The 18,816-nt window shown below is 46.1% G+C and overlaps 1 protein-coding gene across 4 annotated transcripts in view; it reads left to right on the top strand.

The window, feature by feature from the left end:
- The first annotated feature begins 10,169 nt into the window (after positions 1-10,169).
- Csgalnact1 (chondroitin sulfate N-acetylgalactosaminyltransferase 1) overlaps positions 10,170-18,816 on the top strand; it is a 176,197-nt gene continuing 167,550 nt past the window's right edge. For 2 of the 4 annotated variants that reach the window (XM_045131865.1, XM_045131862.1), the window contains exon 1: positions 10,170-10,640. The gene's annotated coding sequence lies outside the window, so the exon portion shown is untranslated. Of the gene's footprint in view, positions 10,641-10,720; positions 10,817-18,816 lie in introns of all 4 variants that reach the window. The other 2 variants (XM_045131863.1, XM_045131866.1) reach the window with 2 other exon arrangements.

Here is an 18,816-nt window from a genome sequence, read left to right as displayed (position 1 = left end):
TTGTTTCTAATAGTGGGGAGACAATCTGTGAGCTCCTGAGGAAGAGATGGAGGCTAGGCGTCCTTGTTAGAGGAGTGATGTTTGGAAACCTTCAGTGTGTTTCTCTTGAATGAATGGGCATGAGATTTTCCTCATCGTCATCACTGTGAGACTCTAAAATAAAAATGATAATTGTACATCGTTAGCTGGGACTCTGCCTCTGTTTTACATGGTGCCTTCTTTGTCATTGCTCACTATGTGATTGATATCATGATTGGGCTTGAGGGCGGCAGGGGATGTTAGAAATGTCTCGGACTCACTAGACCCTGGAAAAATATCTTTCCTTCTTAGCTTCAGTTTTACATCTGAAGGTTTAAGAGTTTGGAACATAATCTCTACTGTCATTTCTAGTTTCAATCTTTTATGATCAAATGGCTTACTAAGCACTTACTTAAAGTGTGTCGAGGACAACCCTGTGCGGAACGAGAGGTACAAAGCCGATGTGTGTTTTAAAAAGAAAAGGAAGTAAAAGATCTTATGCTGATCAGAGATTTAATACTTTGGTCTTTATGGCAAATATAAACATATGTAAAACTTCAGTGAGCTCCGCCCTGATTTTTGCTTTCAACACCTGTGGATTTATACCCTGATAAATAGGGAGACTTGAAAACTGGACCAAAAAGAAAAGGAACAAAAAGAAACTGGCAAGATGTTTCAAGGTTGTGTGTGTTACGGGGCTGGATGGTCTAATGGAAAACCCACAGGCAGTGGTGAGTAAGACAGAATCCTGGCGACATCCCATGTATTATTTTACCCCAGGGATCTCATGTATGTTACTTCCCCTTGTGAGCAGAATGTATGATGTCTACTTGATGGAGCAGTCAGAAGTATTACATGAGTTACCGGGCCCGGCAAACCCCCAGGAGCAGGTGATCAATAAGGATTTCTTAAGAGTCGGAAAGACATGAGTCAGAGCCATATAACTAAAAAGACCTCATGTGATTCTCTTAAAATTGACCAAGATAAATTAAAGCCCACGAATCCACTGGCAAAGAGACTAGGAAGGAAAAGGTAGGCTTGTATTTTATTGGTGACATTGCAAATTGCTAATACCATTTTGTGGAGAACCACCTGGTAATTTGTAATAAAAGTCATAGTAGATTGCAGTTTTTTAAGCTGCTAATCCCACATTTCAGTCCAAAAAAGAAATGCAAGTTTTATTTATATAAAAAATGCTTGACTGGGTTATAATAAAGCGTGGAAACAACTAGCTAAAAGATGGCTAATTAAACAGTGTTTTAACAACACAGTGAGGTAGTGCCCCATTTAAAATGACAGATATATGGACTAGAGAGATATGTGGGGAAGTCAAGCAAAAAATTAGAAAGCAGTGTGCCCATAGTGAATATTAGCACATAAAACATTCTCCTACAAAGAAAAAGGTTGTCAGTGACTTGTAAATCTTTTGTTTAATGTGGGAAAGGTGTGATCCATATTTTAATGCTTGGTTTATGATAGCATAATGATTCCTAAATGAGTCAATAAAATAAATATAAAAACATCAATTATATGTGCAGAGACAGAACCATGTTTATGAAAATAGTATGTAAATATAGAATAATATATTTGTATAGGTAGAGCTGTAGAAAAATAGAAATTATTTTTCTTGTAATTTTTAAAAGTTTGGCCCAACAATGCATTGTGAAAATAGTTACCACATATAAGAAATACTTTGCCCAGAAATAATTTTCAGTTCGACTAAAACCCTAAAATAGGGAGATGAAAATTCATGAGAGAAGTTGTTCTTAAAGATAGCAAGTTCCCTGTCAGCTTAGTGGATTTTTCCAGCTGCTTTTCCTTCCTTCCTTTCTCTTGTGAGGAAGGGGGAGGTCTTCTAGAGGCTGAGCTGTTTTACAATTGCTGTATTTAGTTGCTTTTATTTCTTTTATGTGTCCCTAAAGGGTCACATAATCTATCCACTTAAAAAGAGAAAATGATGGGTTCTTAGTGCAAAGACAGAATAGAGACCGAACAGGAATGGAAATCAATGCACTGTGGTGACCACAGCCACACCCTCCTAATCACCTGGGATCCTCCCTATGTCAGGCTCTGGAAAGGGAACTAGAATGAGCTGCTGGGCAGGAGGTGTCTCTTATCCCCAGAAGGTCCAGATAGACCTTTGAGCAATTCTGAAGTGAGCTTTGATAGAGAACCCAGGAGAAGACTGTGGTCCCCGGGGGCATCACCCTTTTCCTTCTTGCTGGGTCTTCCTTAGCAGGGATGTTTCTTGGGAACAGACTCCCTTTGGCAAATGAGGAGGAATCTCACTAGGTATGGGAGGCCTCTGGGTCTTTCAGGGAATGAAGGAAGTTTTGAACTTACAATGTACTGGTCTCATGGAGAAGTTCTGACCCAAGTATCGAATGTAGGCAGTATTCCCCAGAAAACAACTGAAAGGAGTTTGGCTCTATTACTCAAAACCTTTAGTTTTGCTAAAGAAACAGACCCACACTTACAGTCAGGGCTTAGGACATGGCCAACACCATGGTGTGGATTTCTGCCCATTCTGTTGCTGCCATATCTTTTTTTTTAAAACATTTTAAAAAAATATTTATTTGACTGAGAAAGAAGGAGAGAGAATGAGCACCCCAGGGCCTCCAGCCACTGTAAACGAACTCCAGACGCTTGTGCCCCCTTGTGCATCTGGCTAACGTGGGTCCTGGGGAATCAAACCTGGGTCCTTTGGCTTTGCAGGCAAATGCCTTAACTGCTAAGCCATCTCTCCAGCCCTGTTGCCACCATATCTTGCTATAGTGCCCTGGTCTTCCCTTCATTAGGGCATCACCATCAACCTTTTCTTCTGCAACCATGCCCATACTTAGCTTCAGGCTCTCCAGTAGCTGTTTCCTGCACAGGGAGCCTCTTGAAGCCCTTAGAGGCATGACTCAGCAAGTCCCGACACCCGGCATCATTCCAGGATCCTGCCTTTTTTTCTTTTCTTGTGGAGGGGATGCCAGGGACCCAGCCCAGAGCCTCGCACATGTAGACCAATGCTCGGGGGAACTGCATCCTCTTTCCCAACATCCTGTTGTCTACCAAAGGGGAAATTTTGAAGTCCAAAACCGAGCTCTAGAAACGTACCACATGGGGTGGTGCGTGACCCTAAGCAAGTGATCTAATCTCTCTGAACCTCAGAATCCTCATCTGTAAAATGGAGTACCACAACCCCCCTTACTTCTGAGAGTCCCCAGTGTATATAGAATTATCCTTTAGCTTAATGTTCTTAAGTACAAGTACTTAATGAATATGAGCTCGCTGTTACTATGCCTTTGAAGGCAGATAGAACTATTTCTACCCAAATCCTAAGAAAATGGGTACTGTGTGTTTGTGTGGGCTGAGTATTATCTAGGCATAATCCTTTGGTGCTTATTTTTATTTATTTTATTTTATTTTAATGTGTGTGTGTGTGTGTGTGTGTGTGCACGCGCGCACCTTCTAGGGTCTCTTCCCACTGCAGAAGAACACCACAGCACTAGATACTTGTGCCACCTTTTGCATCTGGCTTATGTGGGTGGCTTGGAACTGAAACTAGATTGGTAGGCTTTATAAACCAGTGCCTTTAACCACTGCGCTGTCTTCCCATCCCTATTTATTTTATTTTAAGTTAGGCGTGAGTGTGTGCATGTAAGTGTGCATGTACATGATATGTGTGTGTGTGTAGTTCACTGTTACCTCATCTTCTTCCTGGATAGCATATGAAATGAAAACATGCTTTATTTCATGGCTTATTTTGTGTTAGTATGTGTGTGCGGTGTGCATGCATGTTCACATGTGTGTGCACATGTGTGGAGACAAGAGTCATGTATTGAACTTATAGCGCACCACTCTGCAAGCCAGCCCGCAAAGCCTGGGGAACTTCCTGTCGCCTCCTCCTCCCCAGCACTGGGGTTATAGGCTGAGGATCCAAATTTAAGCCTTCTTACTTGCATGAGAAATACTTTACCTATTAAGCATCTGTCCCTGAAAACATATTTTAATGATTTTAAAAGTTATTGATTAAACATCCACGTTGCCTGTTCTATTTAATTTCATCACTATCTAGTATACATAATAGACAGCATACAGAAGTTATAGGTTTCCTGAGGGCAACATTCATTTGCATTTTATGTACATAGTTTTAATTAAATGTTGTCTACAAGCAACATAACTGCTTATTTATTTGGATCCTGAGATTAAATTTTTCTCCTGCCTCCCTGGTGTACCCTCCATATATGAATCTTTCTATCAGTCTAACCCAACGGTTTGATTGAGCAAATTCAATTATATAAATATTTATGCAAGGTTTTTATGTTCATGATGAAATGTTTATTCTGTTAGTGTCACAGCCAGCTTTTTTTTAAATGTGGATGGTATGTTCTCAATTCCCTTGCAGTTGGAGCATAACATGAAATAAACCTTTTAAAAAATTGATACAGCAAAAATAATACATTTGCAAGATAATGGGAATCATTTGGGAGCAAGTCCATTTCTGCAGTGACTTTTTACTGTCATCGCGGCATCTCTTAACTGTTGGCACGCCTGCATCTGGGAAGGAGGACCAAAATTACCACTCAAAATAAAAGTGCCTGTCTTAGTTTGGTTGGTGACGATTTAATTTCCTCATCAATCACAGTGTCGCCAGCCCTGTGAATGCTATAGATCAGGCCGTGGTGCCAGAAGTAGAGTCTTGGCAATGTGTAGAGGGTGGAATTTAGTTAGCCAGAGGGGATTATGAAGAAGGCAGAGAAAACAAACTTTACCCATTCCAACTTATGTTCTGGGCAGTTGTCCTGAGTGTTCTCTGCCCGAGAAGGCTGGGACTGCAGCAAGTTAAAAACGCCGAGCCAGTGATAGAGATGTATGTGGTGATGTTGGGGAAGCAGGAAGGATCCTAGCAGCAGATAGATTTTTATGGAGAGCCATAAACAGTAAGTGCTGCTTCTGCCCTGGGAAGTAACTTGGGGATGATCTGTTCCAGATTTTATATCGCAAGTGACTCGCTCAAGGTCATACGATGACCTGACGACAGAACTGGGTCCGCCCTGGTATTCTGACGTTTTTGCACTGCAGTCCCATGCCCTCTCCCTGTGGTGCCTCCTGTTGGCTGGGGTTGTACTGGTGCGCAAGTGTCAGGATGAGTCACGTGTTCTCTGTGGGCCGTCCCTTTGTCTGGGATGTTGTCTAGCTGTTTTTGATCAGTTTGTTTCCCGTGAGGTGACATGACTTTGCTGAATGGGGGGTTGCGCTTGCCTACCTCTGCCAGCCAGCGATGGGCAGGCCAGAACGAGAGCTGCATTTGGTGTATGGACAGTCTTGCACTGATTGCCTACTCTGTTCCAGTGAATGTGACAAAATCCTTATACTCAACAAGTCTGTAGCTTCAGTATCCAAAGCCTGTGCTCAGGTTATGCCTCCCCCCACCCCCGCCCCCCCAGTGCTGCCCTCGGAGGCCCGATGCTGTCCTCTGTCTTCATTATTTGTGCATGAAGCTTCTCCCTTCTGTAACTCATCCTTAGGTGAGGCTTCCGGATGGAGTGGGGATCACTCATATAGTCCACACTTTTTAGATCTTCAACGGCCATTCAGTCATAGATGTTTAGACCTTGCCTATGCTCTCCTTGAACTCTCTGTTGAAGAGGAGAAGCCAGGTCTCTCTGGTCTCAATTAGACTCTCTTCATGCTCTGAAAACCAATTATTTGTATTTCTGGTTGGCATGTGATGTGAGTCATTGCAGTTTGTTATCATGTTAGAGATTCATTCTCATGTTGGCAATTGGGAGATGGTCCACATCGGGAGCTCATGGGATCCCTGTGCAAATAATCCTGCTTATTTTCAAAGGATATTTACCAACCTAATTGTGATACATGATTATTTCCATTTATCAGAGTGAAAAACTGAACTGGAGAAAGTAAGTGTGACCCTCTTCAGCAGAGTGATGAGAACTAAGATGTTTTCTCACTTAGTCTGCATCTGTGCTTTCTGGACCAGGACACAACGTTCTTCCTGTTTTTCCTTTCACAGAATGACAGAAGAGTAACCTTCGGGGGAAAGGAAATCATAGCTCTTAAAATCAGATGTGCCCCAAAATATACTATTTGCAGTCAAATTATTTAATGTGGAAGGAATGTGGCTCAGAATATGGTAGCATGCCACTTCCAATGCTGAACATCCAAGGGTGCTTTCTTTTCTAAAACAGATTTTTGAGAAATATGCTAATTTTGGAAGCTGGCCACACAGTGCCTGACCCTGTCCCAGCTCTGGCTCCTAGTACTGGCAGGCAGAGGCGTGCTCCACTGACTTATACAAATAATAATAATAATAATAATGATAATAATAATAAAAAATAATAAGTGGTCAGGCCTTAAAGTACAAGCCACTACCCATCTGTGCAGCAAAGGAGTCTCTGCGGAAGCTCGAGAAGGTGCATCTGTCTTGGTACATTTCTTTTGGTACATTTCTTTTGCTGTTTGGGGCATGCTGAGGGAAAGAGCCTGGTGAGTCCTTCCTCCTTATCATTACATTGTACCTTTACCTATCAGTGGATCTTCCCCATGCATGGTTTAGATGAATGGAAGATTTGAACACTTCAATTGAAGAAGAGAGAGAAAAGTAAGAACGGCTTGGAACTTAAAACTGCTGAGCGGCCATGTTCACGTGACTGGGCCCATCATGTTTGTTAAGATCTTTGGAAATTATAAAAAGAAACAGGCTTTCACTTACAAATTGTACATTGACTAAAATGTTCCCCAAGTTGTTAAAATATTACTGACCTCAGTGTAGTCATGTTCACCATTTCTCATGGCTTTTTTTTTTTTTTTTAGTAGATGACTTTTGGTATTCTTCTTGTAACAGGATTAAGAGCTGGCTGTTTAGGGAGGAGTGCTAATTAATGGATGCATGATGCTAGTCCCATGGGTATGATAGGCTGGACTTGTGACCTTTAGAGTACTAACTGGAAAACTTTCAAAACCCACCTATGTGTCCTTCTCCCAGACACTATCATGTCCACACAGCCTTCTCGCCATGACCTACATGTGGTTAAGAATGTGCAGTCGGGCTGGAGGGATGGCTTAGAGGTTAAGGTGTTTGCCTGCAAAGCCAAAGGACCCAGGTTTGATTCTCCAGGACCCACGCAAGCCAGATGCACAAGGGTCGCATGTGTCTGGAGTTTCTTTGCAGTGACTGGAGGCCCTGGCTTGCCATTCTCTTCCTCTCCCTCCTCCCGCCTCTCTCTCTGCCTCTTTCTCTCTCAAATAAATAAAACACTTTTTTAAAAAAAAATCATGTGCAAAGTCACATGAGGTGACCCCCTTTCTCTGTGCTGAACTCCAAGAACACAGTGGCTATCAGAGGACAGAGGAGGAGGACTCCAACCCAGACTCAGGTGTGAAGATGCCTGATGCTTCCCTGTCAGGTTCTGAGTTGCACCAAGCCAGCCCTTGCGTCTTCTCTGCGCTTCACAGACTCCTAGCGTGTCCTCATTCTCGACTGCTTATTTTACATTAAGGAAGGCTTACCCAGTGGTGTGTTTTGTCATTGAGATTTCCTCTTCCTCCTTCCTTCCCTTCTTTCCTTCCTTCCTGCTTTATTCTTTTTTTTTTAAGTAGATTTTTTTATTTTATTTCCTTATGAGAGAGAGGGTGCAACAGGGCCTCCTGCCTTCTTTTTTCTTTCTTTCTCATTCTTTCACTCTTTCTCCTTCCTTTCCTTTCCCTGTCTCCCTTTCTTTTCTCTCTTCCTTTCCTCCCTCCTTTCCTTTCTTCCTTTTATTCTTTCCTTTTTATTTCTTTCTCATTCTCTCACTTTCTCCTTCCTTCCTTTCCTTTCCCTATCTCCCTTTCTCTTCTCTCTTCCTTTCCTCCCTCCTTCCTTCCTTTCCTCCTTTTTCCCCTTCCTCCCTCCATCCCTCTGTCCCTCCCTCCTTCCCTCCCTTCCTTCCTATATGTAGTTGGGGCTGGGTTTAAGCTCCTGATCCCCTGCTTCCACCAGCCCCTGCCCCAAGTGCTATGCCTTTGAGATTTCTTAGGAGACAAGTCTGGAGGTCCCAGAAGGTCATGTTCCGAAGCTTCGGTGACAGCTTTTGGGCACTGGCAGCATGCCTTCTTGGCCATTGTTCTCCTACAGCTCTCTCTCTTCCCATGGGCCCCATCCTTAACCTGGAAGACCCGTGCATAAAGCTTGGCATCTGCACATAAGGAAGTTTCTGATAGTGGAAAGAAGGCTTGCTTTTCTTTTTTGGAATTGCAGCTCTGAATGTGTCTTAACTCTTCTGCCCCTTTGTAAGAACATGAATATGAACACACACACACACACACACACACACACACACACACACACACATCTGCAGCATCATCATGGGCACTGAATGAACTCTACCCAATGCAGTTATGTGGTGGAGGGCATGCTGCTTGTGTCTTGTTGAACACGGCCACATCTCGTTAGCAATCCTGCTGTCCATTTTCTGTAATTTTCCCTGGTGCTGGTCTCTTCCATCCTTTCCACTAAGGGGGGTGGGGGGCTCTTGTAGGTGATTCTGTTTTCTTGTACTTTTCCTTTTCTCTTACTAGCTATAGCCTACTTCCCTCTGACAGGAGAGGAGGCTGGAACTGCTAAGGAGATCCAGCAGCAGAGTTTTAATGGGCTCTTTCACTGGGAAGAGAGGCAGGGTGGAGACAACTTGTCCATCCAATCTGCAGCTTGGTCTTTCCAGCAGCCACTGCCCTAACCTGGCTGAATGTAGGCGACTGTGTAGATGAAACACTGAACATTTCTGCTCCAGTGGCTGGAGGGAAAAGCACCACCAAGCTTACTGATGATCCTGTGGAGCTATGAGGTGATGGACTTTTCATCATGAATGCAACCATGTTTGGGGGACAGGAGATCTCCCCGCTTTCATTTAGAAGGCAAAGACTTGAGAACTCAGGGTATCAATAAAGGCCATGCCAGTGATGGAGTCCCCAAAGCTGCACCGTGCGCGCTAAACGTCAGCAAACCTCAGGGGTTGAGAACGAGAATGAGGGATTGATTGGAGAGCAAATTGTAGGCCCGTTTCAACTTTTGGCCTGCAGGCTGAGAAGTACCATCGTTTGTCATCAAGGATGGAAAACAACTCAGGTTTGGGTCCAAGTGATTATGCCACGTTGGCACTGCTGTTTTCTGCCAACCGCAGCTCCATCTAGACATAGATTAATTAGCCTGGCAGAGGCGGAAGTGAGCCCGCTAAAGCTGCGCCAAGGAAGGCAGCCTGATAGTCGGTGGGTGGGGGGAGGCTCTGAGTTGGGGTCTGGAGACTCAGCCCCTTGGCTAATGGCAGTCACTATCATTGTTCACCCCAAAGCAAACTGGGGTGAGAAAGTGTGGATACAGAACACACCCCAAACTTCTAGCATCTATTGACCTTGTTAATGCCAGTGAGTTAGAGAAAGCCTTCAAAGGTAGTCTCCAGTCCCCATGGAGACTGGGTGGTGAGGCGCGGGGGGGGGGGGGGAGCGGGTGGGGGGGTAGGATGCAAGCTATGCAGATTTGATTGGTTTATCAACCTTCCCTTTGGCCTTGTGTAAACTTGCACGTGCAACAAAGCACAGTCGTGTCCACACACAACTATGTGCCTGTTACTTAAAGTTATGAGGACAGATGGTATACCAATGATGAAAACTCTTGGGCAAGAGAGTCCTGTGATAGTTAATTGAAAATAACACTTAGCATTAACACACTTAGTATCTTTCCAGAATATTTCCCATGCCAATGTATTTGGCCTGAACCTCTCTTTCGTATCCTGTTTTTATTTCAGGGGACACTTCTTTTTTTTTTTTCCTCCAGTGAAATTCCTCAAAGGCAAGGACATTGTGTGTGTGTTGGGGCGGGGGGAGCGGTCATCAGTGCCTCTCCCTACCTCCCCTGCCTTCCTGGGGATGAGATGAGCTTGGAGAGCGGGGCTGCCCGCGGTGACGATCACCAGCACCCAGCCCACCGTCTCCGGGGCGCTCGTGTCCGTGTGGGGCGCGCAGCACGTCCTAGCGCAGGGCTCCGGTCCGGCTCCGCAGCACCGCACGCTGCCTCCGGGGGGCGGCGGCTCCGGGGCGCTGCGCTGCGGGCGGAGGGCGCGGGCGTCTCCGGACAGCGCGGGGCGCAGGGCAGCGCGCTCCCGGGGGCGCTGGGCAGGGGAAGCCCTTGCCCACTTGCCCAGCGTGGATTCTCTGCTTCCCTCCAGGAAAACTTAGATGAGGATTTTTTTTTTTTTTTAAACATTTCCTTGCATGGATTTTTTTTGTTTCTAAGTGGTGGCGCTGCTCGCCGGAGCTCGCAGACCCGGGGAGGCACCTTCAATCCGGACGCCGACTTGTAAATCGCCCACCCGCGGGAGCAGAGGTGCGAGTGGCGAGCGGGGTCCGGCCAGGTGAGCTCGCGTCCACCGGGGAGCGCGCCGCCCTGCCCTCCGCCGGCCTCGCTGGCCCTCCCCTCCCTGCTGCGAGCCTGGTTCCATTTTTGCAACCACCTCCGAGGTCTGTGGAGTTGGAGAGGGGCTGCCGGTCCTGTCTGCTAGGGCAGCGCCTTCGGATGAACTGCGTTGCGCACTGAATCATGCACGGCTTGACCGGTTGGTATCCCACCTTCATTTAAGGTATGGAAAATTACGGGGTTCGCCTTCTAATTTTCTCCTCTCCTCCTCTCTTCTTCTCGCTCTCTCTCTTTGCATTTTAGATTCCTCTTCATTTCGAGGAGAGAAGCCAAGATAATTTTTTATTTTTTTCCTCGTGGGGGAATGGTGTAGCTCTTTTGCTTCTCTTCCACTTCCAGGTAAGGGAGCCTGCTTATCATAAATAACTTTAAAAACAAACACTGTGAGGTCTGCGTTGTGTCTGCCTTCTGGGTATGTATGGAACGTGTTAAATTTCATTTTACTTTCAACAGCTTGGCCATTGACAAGTTATTGCAAGGTGTTGGTACTTTTTCCAAGTAGCGCAATGACTTGGCATTGAATCCTGTCATTCACTTCCTTAAGCCACTATTTAACTTTCCACCCGCTCTTCACTCCTTATCTCTTCTTAGAGAGGCAAGGGTTTAAAATGAGCAAGATGGAAGACCTATGCAACTCTTTTTAAAAGTGTCCATTTAAACAGGCCCGTTCATTCTCCCTTTGGCAGAGGGACAGAATAGTCGCCTTTCAAAAAGAGTCACTCTGGGGCTGGAGAGATGGCTTAGCGGTTAAGTGCTTGCCTGTGAAGCCTAAGGACCCCGGTTCGAGGCTCGGTTCCCCAGGTCCCACTTTAGCCAGATGCACAAGGGGGCGCACGCGTCTGGAGTTCGTTTGCAGAGGCTGGAAGCCCTGGCGCGCCCATTCTCTCTGTCTCCCTCTATCTGTCTTTCTCTCTGTGTCTGTCGCTCTCAAAAAAAAAAAAAAAAATGAACACAAGTTCAAACAGGTGAGCTGTGCTCAGCATATCTTTGAAAAGCTATCCTTTATTGTCCTCTTTAGCAAATTTCTTGTTTCCATCATCTTATATTTGACAATTTCATACAATGCTTTTTAACCATATTCACCTCTTATCCCCTCCCACTAAACCCTTTCTTCACAACTATTCTTTCTACTGTTACATCTTTTTGTTTGTTTGCTTTTTGTTATTTAACCAATGTCTGTAGAGGCTTTGTTCATGATTTTGCATTTGTTGTTGCTGTTTCTGTTATCTTGATTACGATAAAACAGTTGGGGTTTAAGTTCTTACTTTGATTTTACATTAAACAATTGCCTTGTGCTGAAATGAAATGTGTGTGTGGAGTTTAAAAAGGGAACACCCTTGACTTAGAATTCATAATGAAGAACATAAACCCAACCTTGGCTCAAAGTTAGTAACACAAGTAAGGATAATGAGAGAATACTTCACAAATTCTTTCCTGAGTGGAAAGTCAAAGGTCTCTGAGGACAAAGTGATTCAGGGCCAACTGGAGAGGCATAGGGAATTGTTCTCATCTTGAGTCTTACGATGTTTAACATGTTTTCAAGAATGGCTTAGAAGGTGTTAAAGAGAATGATGTCATTTGCACATTGTGTAGGCCACAACTGTTAAAACCTTGAGATAATATTAGAAAGGAGTCAAAGTAAACTTAACAAGAGAAAGGCGGGGTGAAGAGGGAGGGAAGGAGGGGCAGTCAAAAGCTGACTAAAGTCTACTTGGGCCAATGCAAGCTTATAGCATATTTACGATCTAAACCTATTACATTATTAAGACAATGTGTAGCGTGAACACTTTTCTGAGGAGAAGCTGAGGAGCACTTGCTCCCCCAGACAGGGTACCCCTGACAGACTAAAAGGTGTTTCTAGCAGAGTTGCGAACCGATGGGTTTACTGAATTCACTCACAGAGCTTTGGGGCGGGGTTACTGACGGGCGTGTGGAGACCTGAAAGCGGCATGGCGTGCACAGATCTCGTCCCAGCAGGGATGACGCCCCCATAACTGCGTAGATGAAGCTACCATCCTTTGGTCTTCCACCATCTCTCTCCACCCTCTGTCTCCCTGGAAGCCATAAGACCTCACGTGTCATTACAGTAGCTTGTGCAGGGGTGCCCGGCATCTTGGGTGAGGGTCCTGTGACCGTTCCCACCCGCTCTTTCCTGAGGAAAGGCTCAGCAGCAGGCCCAACCTCTAGAGGTCTTCCCGAGCAGTTGCAGCTGCTTCTGACCAAGATGGCAGTCATAGGATTTTCTCAGAGGACCATGTCACACAACTCCAGGCAATGCTTGGGTGGCAGAGACTAGGCGTGAACCCTGTACATTGCATATGAGTGATAGTCACAAGTTTGCTAAAGCCAAGTTCAGAGGCAAAAGGCATTGCCAGGGAGCCAAAAGGCCCCTTGAGGCGAGCACTAGCTGGGGAGAGTCATCTTTGGCCAGGAACTTCTCTTCACAGCTACTGATGCAGGCACGGAGCACCCTGCAGTCGCCCCTTCTGCAGAAGGACCGAGCTGTGAACCCGGGAGAGAGTGCATGGCTGGGTGTCCCGCGCACAGGCAGGCCACACCCTGCGAGGCTGTCCGTCGTGGACGCCCACGCCATGGGGCGTATGGTTCTTCAGAAATTTCACAGCAGTAGGCCATGGCTGTTTAATAGTAGGGACAGCCCTGTGTCCTTGCATGTGTCACTTCTCTTGTTGCCGTGACAGGATGCCTCTGAGCGTGTCTTTGGGGAAGAAGGGTTTCTCCCGGCTCATGGTCAGGCACCGTGGTGGGGAAGACATGGTGGGGGGAGGTGCTCAGGCTGTGGAAGCAGGAGGCTGTTTCCATCCCATGAGCAATCAGGAGGCAAAGGGCTCTGGCAGGAACCAGGGGTGTATGTGTGTTGGGGGGGGTCTGTAACCCATAAGCTCCTACCCTAAGGACCCAAGTCTAGGCCCCATAGCCAGAAGATTTCGCAATCTCCCAAACTAGTGCCACCATCTGGGGGTCAACTGTTCAAACACAGGAGCCTTTGGGGGGCCACTTGGTACTCAGATCATGACATGCCCTAAACACATCCTTCCCAGAGTCTGTCCCAGCAGGGGTTCTTCATAGTGGATCGCCAATCACCAGAGTTTTAATCTTCCCTACGCTGAGATTCATTCACCCTGTTTGTCATTTCTACCCTCCTGTCCAGGAAGAGACCTGTTGCCCCCACCTCTTCCCCACCACGCCCCACTCTTGGTCCCCTCGGCTCCTCTCTTGTCCCCCATTCGCTGTGCTTATCTGAAACTGTGCTGTTCTCCACACACACTTCTTTTGACAGGGACCGCTCTTATCTTGTCCCTCCTCAGAGAAATTCCCTCTCAGACTCTGACTCACCTCCACAGCAATCCATGCCATGAAGCGTTCCTCCGCTGCATTGCTTCACCATAAGAGCCAGGCCGAAGGGCTGCTGTAAGGTGCGGCAGATACGAAGGAGCGAGTGAGTGGGAAAGTGGGGAAGTGGATGACGGGACGGCTTATGCCTGAAGGGGCCTCTTCTCGTGACAGTCGCTTCACCTTCTAGTTGTGAGGCTTTTCTGGGGGAGACATGAACGAGCTTCTAGTCACCCCACATAGGGCACCCATGACTAGCCAAGAACTCAAGTCTACTCATGTATAGCTTGATGGGCCCGTGTGTTTATTGGAGTTATTTCAGGAGAATAGATGGGGAGGGGTTACCTTCCAGGATCATAGGTGACGTCGAGGCAGCTGTGACACCAAAGGCCACAGTAGTATGAGCGATGGCTCATGGAACTTGCACCCCTAGATCTCCCCGCCCAACCTGCAGGTAAGGCCGCTGCAGAGTGTCCTCTCCCCCAGCGACCCACTATTGCTCATGTGACCTTGGGCGAATCTTATAACTTTCTGAGACGGCTAGCTTCCCGTTGCTGCTAGAGTCTCTGGAACCCGTCTCCTCTCCCTGGAGAGAGGGCTTCAATTCAGAGGCAATCACTACGTTCTATACTTTCACATCTTTTGCAGAGACAGGTCATCATCCCACTGTCATTACTGTTTGCGCAACTGTCTTCTGACCTCATCCTAAGCAGATGCACATGAGTCTTTTCTTCTATCAGTGGTCCAGAGCTTCCAGAAGTGTCTTGAGGATAGAGATTATGTTTGAAAACATATAACCTTGTGAGTCTTTTGCTATTTTTCAAAATCGTGAAATATGAATAGCAAATGACCACATGATGTAAGATTGTTGCCGAGCCAACTTTTTTTCTGGAAACAAAGCAAGTGTTATATGTAAATACAGCCATGCACTATGTCATGATGTTTACACTAATGACGGTGGTCATTAGTATAAGATGACATCACCTAGTGATGTCACCAGGTGACAGTTTACCTTCTGTGATGTTTGTACAACACTGAAATCACCTAAGGATACATCCCTCAGAACATGCCTGGGTCACTAAGTGACACATACCTTTGTAATAACGCACAGCTATCACGGAGTAACCTGGCCAGTTGCTCCTGTTTGGAACGCTGAAGAATTCAGTGGAGCAGCTCGCATTGATGGAGTAGCCTGCTTTGGGTGTGTTTTGGAGCTGTAAGATTTTTTCACCTAATGAAATGAGGTGTGCCACGGAGTCTGGAAGCTTTTCAGGACTGTCAGCTTCAACTGCCTCAATGCACATGATGCTCCCAAGCTTCGGTTTCTCTTCTGCACCGGAGGCAAACCTGGCACGTTTGTATTGGCACCAGTGAGGCGATGCGGTGACACAGACCTTCTGCTAAGCCCTCCTCTCTCTGTTCGTACTTCATGGGGAATGGTTTCTTCTTTCCTGTTTTGTTTTGGATGACGATTTCCTTTCCATCAAGGCAATTTCTTGCCCCCGAGTCTCTGCTTCGGCCTCTCTCCTCCAGAGCTTGTGGTGATGTCCCGTATCCACACGCTCTTGTCACGGCTGTCCTCCTGCCTCTCCGTCCTGCCCTGGCATTCAGCTGGGAGTGGCGTAGCAGTGTGCTGAAGTCTTTTCCTTTCCTTCCTTCCTTCCTTCCTTCCTTCCTTCCTTCCTTCCTTCCTTCCTTCCTTCCTTCCTTCCTTCCTTCCTTCCTCCCTTTCTTTGTGGGTGTGATGTAGTGTGGTGCTGGTGGTGGATGTGTGTGTATGATGTAGTATGGCAGGTGTGGGGTGATGTGGTGTGTATGGTGCAGTGCCCCAAATGCTCACCTGCAGTTGAGGGCGCTTGCCTATCGTGAGCAGAGCAGAATGTTGGGAATGTTGAGTGGCCTACTCCATCTCTCTTCCACCAAGTCTTTTGTTTTTTGAGCCAGAGCCTCTTTACTGTTTCTGGAGCTTGTGAGACTCTCTGGTTTCCTGCCTGTAGGGCTGAGGCTATAGAGGCATGTTGCAATGCCCAGCTGCTTGCTAGAGATCTGGGATCTGAACTCTGGCAGTGTCAGGCCCCCTTAGGCCTCGTGCTGGGGCAGGAAGTGCACTTAACAGCTGAGCTCTCTCTAGCTCCACCCAGCCTGGACTGGGTGGGTCAGTGTTCTTCTCTGTACTCTTGTGTTCTCCATTGTTGATGATTCTTTACCTGTTAGACAGCATCATGTGGCCATCATGATCCTCAGAAGAGACATGATCGTTTATTCACATTTGGTGGGTGTCTGTTCATATTCATATTAGAATGAAGTTTTGCTATCTGAAAACCGTCATCGGAACACAGCACCATCAACGTTTCCGTTTGCTGGGTTTGGAAGTGTACCTTCCTGCCCCTGACTTCCTCCTTTCTTTTTAGCCTGTGTGTGTGTGTGTATGTCTGCACACGCATGTGCATGCTGCCTTGGAGGCAAAGGATTTGCACCGGTCAACCCACTTCTAGCACCCAAGCCTGATTAGTTACATTGTTTAAAAGGAAACAATAAACAATGTCTGTCTCTATATTGTGATATTATTCAATGCTAAAATGGGTGTGAATTCTGATGCATGCCTAGATTTGAACCTTGAAGACAATATGCTAGGTGAAATAAGCCAGTGGCAGTTTCTATGGATTCCACTTATATGAAATGCCTAGAATAGCCATTGACAGACAGAAAAGAGAATGGGAGTTGCCAGAGGAGAATGAGGTCCTCTTCGTCAGGATGAAATTCCAGGTTGGCCAGATGTGAGGAGCTCTGGAGCTTGATTTTGCGGCACTGAATGCCCTTGGCACCTTGAACTGGGACCATGTGAGCTGAGAGGATAACCCAGGGAAGAACGTGATCAGGTGGTGTGGGAGGCTCTGGGACAGGAACCAGCTGCACGTTCACCTATGGCTCAGATGGTAAGCTTAACACTCCAGGTACTTAATGATTTAACAGTGAAAGAAAATCGAAGCATTTCCTGTAATAAAGGTATTTGACCATTAAGAGAAAAAAAATGGAAAGGAATTTCTTTGCATTTGGGTCCTTTTTTATTTTTATTCATTTATTTGAGAGAGAGAGAGAGAGAAAGAGAATGGGTGCAGATGAACTCCAGATGCATGCTCCCCCTTATGCATCTGGCTCACGTGGGTCCTGGGGAATTGAACCAGGGTCCTTTAGCTTTGCAGGCTGATGCCTTAACCGCTAAGCCATCCCTCCAGCCCCATTTGTGTCCTTTTTATTCCATGAGCTTTCCTTTTCTTTTCCTCATGTTTAAGTCACACCTTATTTAAACATAAATAAATATGTCTTTGAATTTAAATGTATTATATATAAAATTATAGTTACATTGGTAAGATCTTTGGAATTTAATTTTAGACCTTGTTATTCCCTTTCTTATTTTTACCTAATTTTTGCAGTAAAAATGTGACTCAGAATTACTCACTTCCTCACCTGTTTTTCTTCAGCACAGATAATAGGATCTTAGTGTTCATCCAGAAATACTTGCATGACACTAAAAAAAAATTACTTTTCTAAATGAAGTAAGCCAGCTTGAAAGACAAATACCACATATTTTCCTTAATATTAGAATATAGACTTAAATTAGTGTGTGTATGTTGGAAATAGAAAGAGGGTCAGGAGATGAGCAGAAGAGCTCTTAGCGAGTGCGTATGATGAAATGCATGTGACATGAGAAGTAGAAGGGGCCACTTGAGAGGAAGAAGGGACTAGCAAGGGGGAGGCAGAGCCAATGGGAGTAGGAAAGGGTGGTGAGTAAGAATATATATATGTATGTATATGTATTGTATGTATATACATATATGTACATTTATACATGTATACTATACATTGCTAGAATGAAACTCATCACTTTTTTTGCTAACTAAAAATTGCTGAAAATACCTTTGTGATTAAGAGCAAAAATACTTGTTCTGTCACCAGCACAGGGCATAATAGGGTCCAGAATGGGACTTGATCACCCATAGGAAGCCAGCTGCTTCAGTCTTTCTTTTTGTTCCCCCCCCCCTCCAGTCATGTTACTGGACCCTTTCTGTGGAAGGTCATACCTGAACGTGTGAGGAATACTCTCCTGTTTGAGATTTCACAATGTTCAGTGACCCTTGGGAAACCATTCTCTTTTTACTCAAGGGTTCTGACCCACCATGCGCTGTCTTTCCTGTAGAACTTAAAATGAAACAGGAACCACATCAGCCTGGGACCATGTGAGCTGAGAGGACAACCCAGGGAAGAACGTGATTGGGTGGCGTGGGAGGCTCTGGGACAGGAGAGTGCAGGGTGCGTGACAGAAACACTCAGTAGTTGCTGTTCGGTCTACGGTAGTCCTCCTCTTTACCAGAGGGTCTGTCAGAGGGTGTGGAGAACTACTCCTTCCTTGCCAGATGTTACTTGGGGCTTTGATTACTTATGTACGTGCATGAGTGTGGGCATGCAGGTGTTGCCTGCCTGCGTGTACTTGGTTGCCAGCCTTGGGAACATTGTTGAATTTATTTTCTATTTCTTCGTTTTTTTTGGGGGGGGGCTCTAATTCCCTGAAGCATACCAATCAGGCTAGACTGGCAGGCCTGTCAACACCAGGGAGCCACCTGCCTCTGACTCCCCGGCACCTGGGTGACAGGACCACGCACCCACTCCCTTCTTTGTGTGGGTTCTGGAGATCCCACTCGTGCTGGCACCAAGCACTTTACACCCTGACCTGTCTCGCCCCTCTCCTGACTTAGGGATTTTTTTTTAAATTATTTATTTATTTATTTATTTGAGAGCTGCAGACACAGAGAGAAAGACAGATAGAGGGAGAGAGAGAGAATGGGCACGCCAGGGCTTCCAGCCTCTGCAAACGAACTCCAGACGCGTGCACTCCCTTGTGCATCTGGCTAACGTGGGACCTGGGGAACCGAGCCTCGAACCCGGGTCCTTAGGCTTCACAGGCAAGCGCTTAACCGCTAAGCCATCTC

This window comes from Jaculus jaculus, chromosome 12 (assembly GCF_020740685.1).
Source record: "Jaculus jaculus isolate mJacJac1 chromosome 12, mJacJac1.mat.Y.cur, whole genome shotgun sequence".
NCBI lineage: Eukaryota > Metazoa > Chordata > Mammalia > Rodentia > Dipodidae > Jaculus > Jaculus jaculus.
Note: the sequence above shows the minus strand (reverse complement) of the source record. Positions and strands in the feature narration are given on the sequence as shown.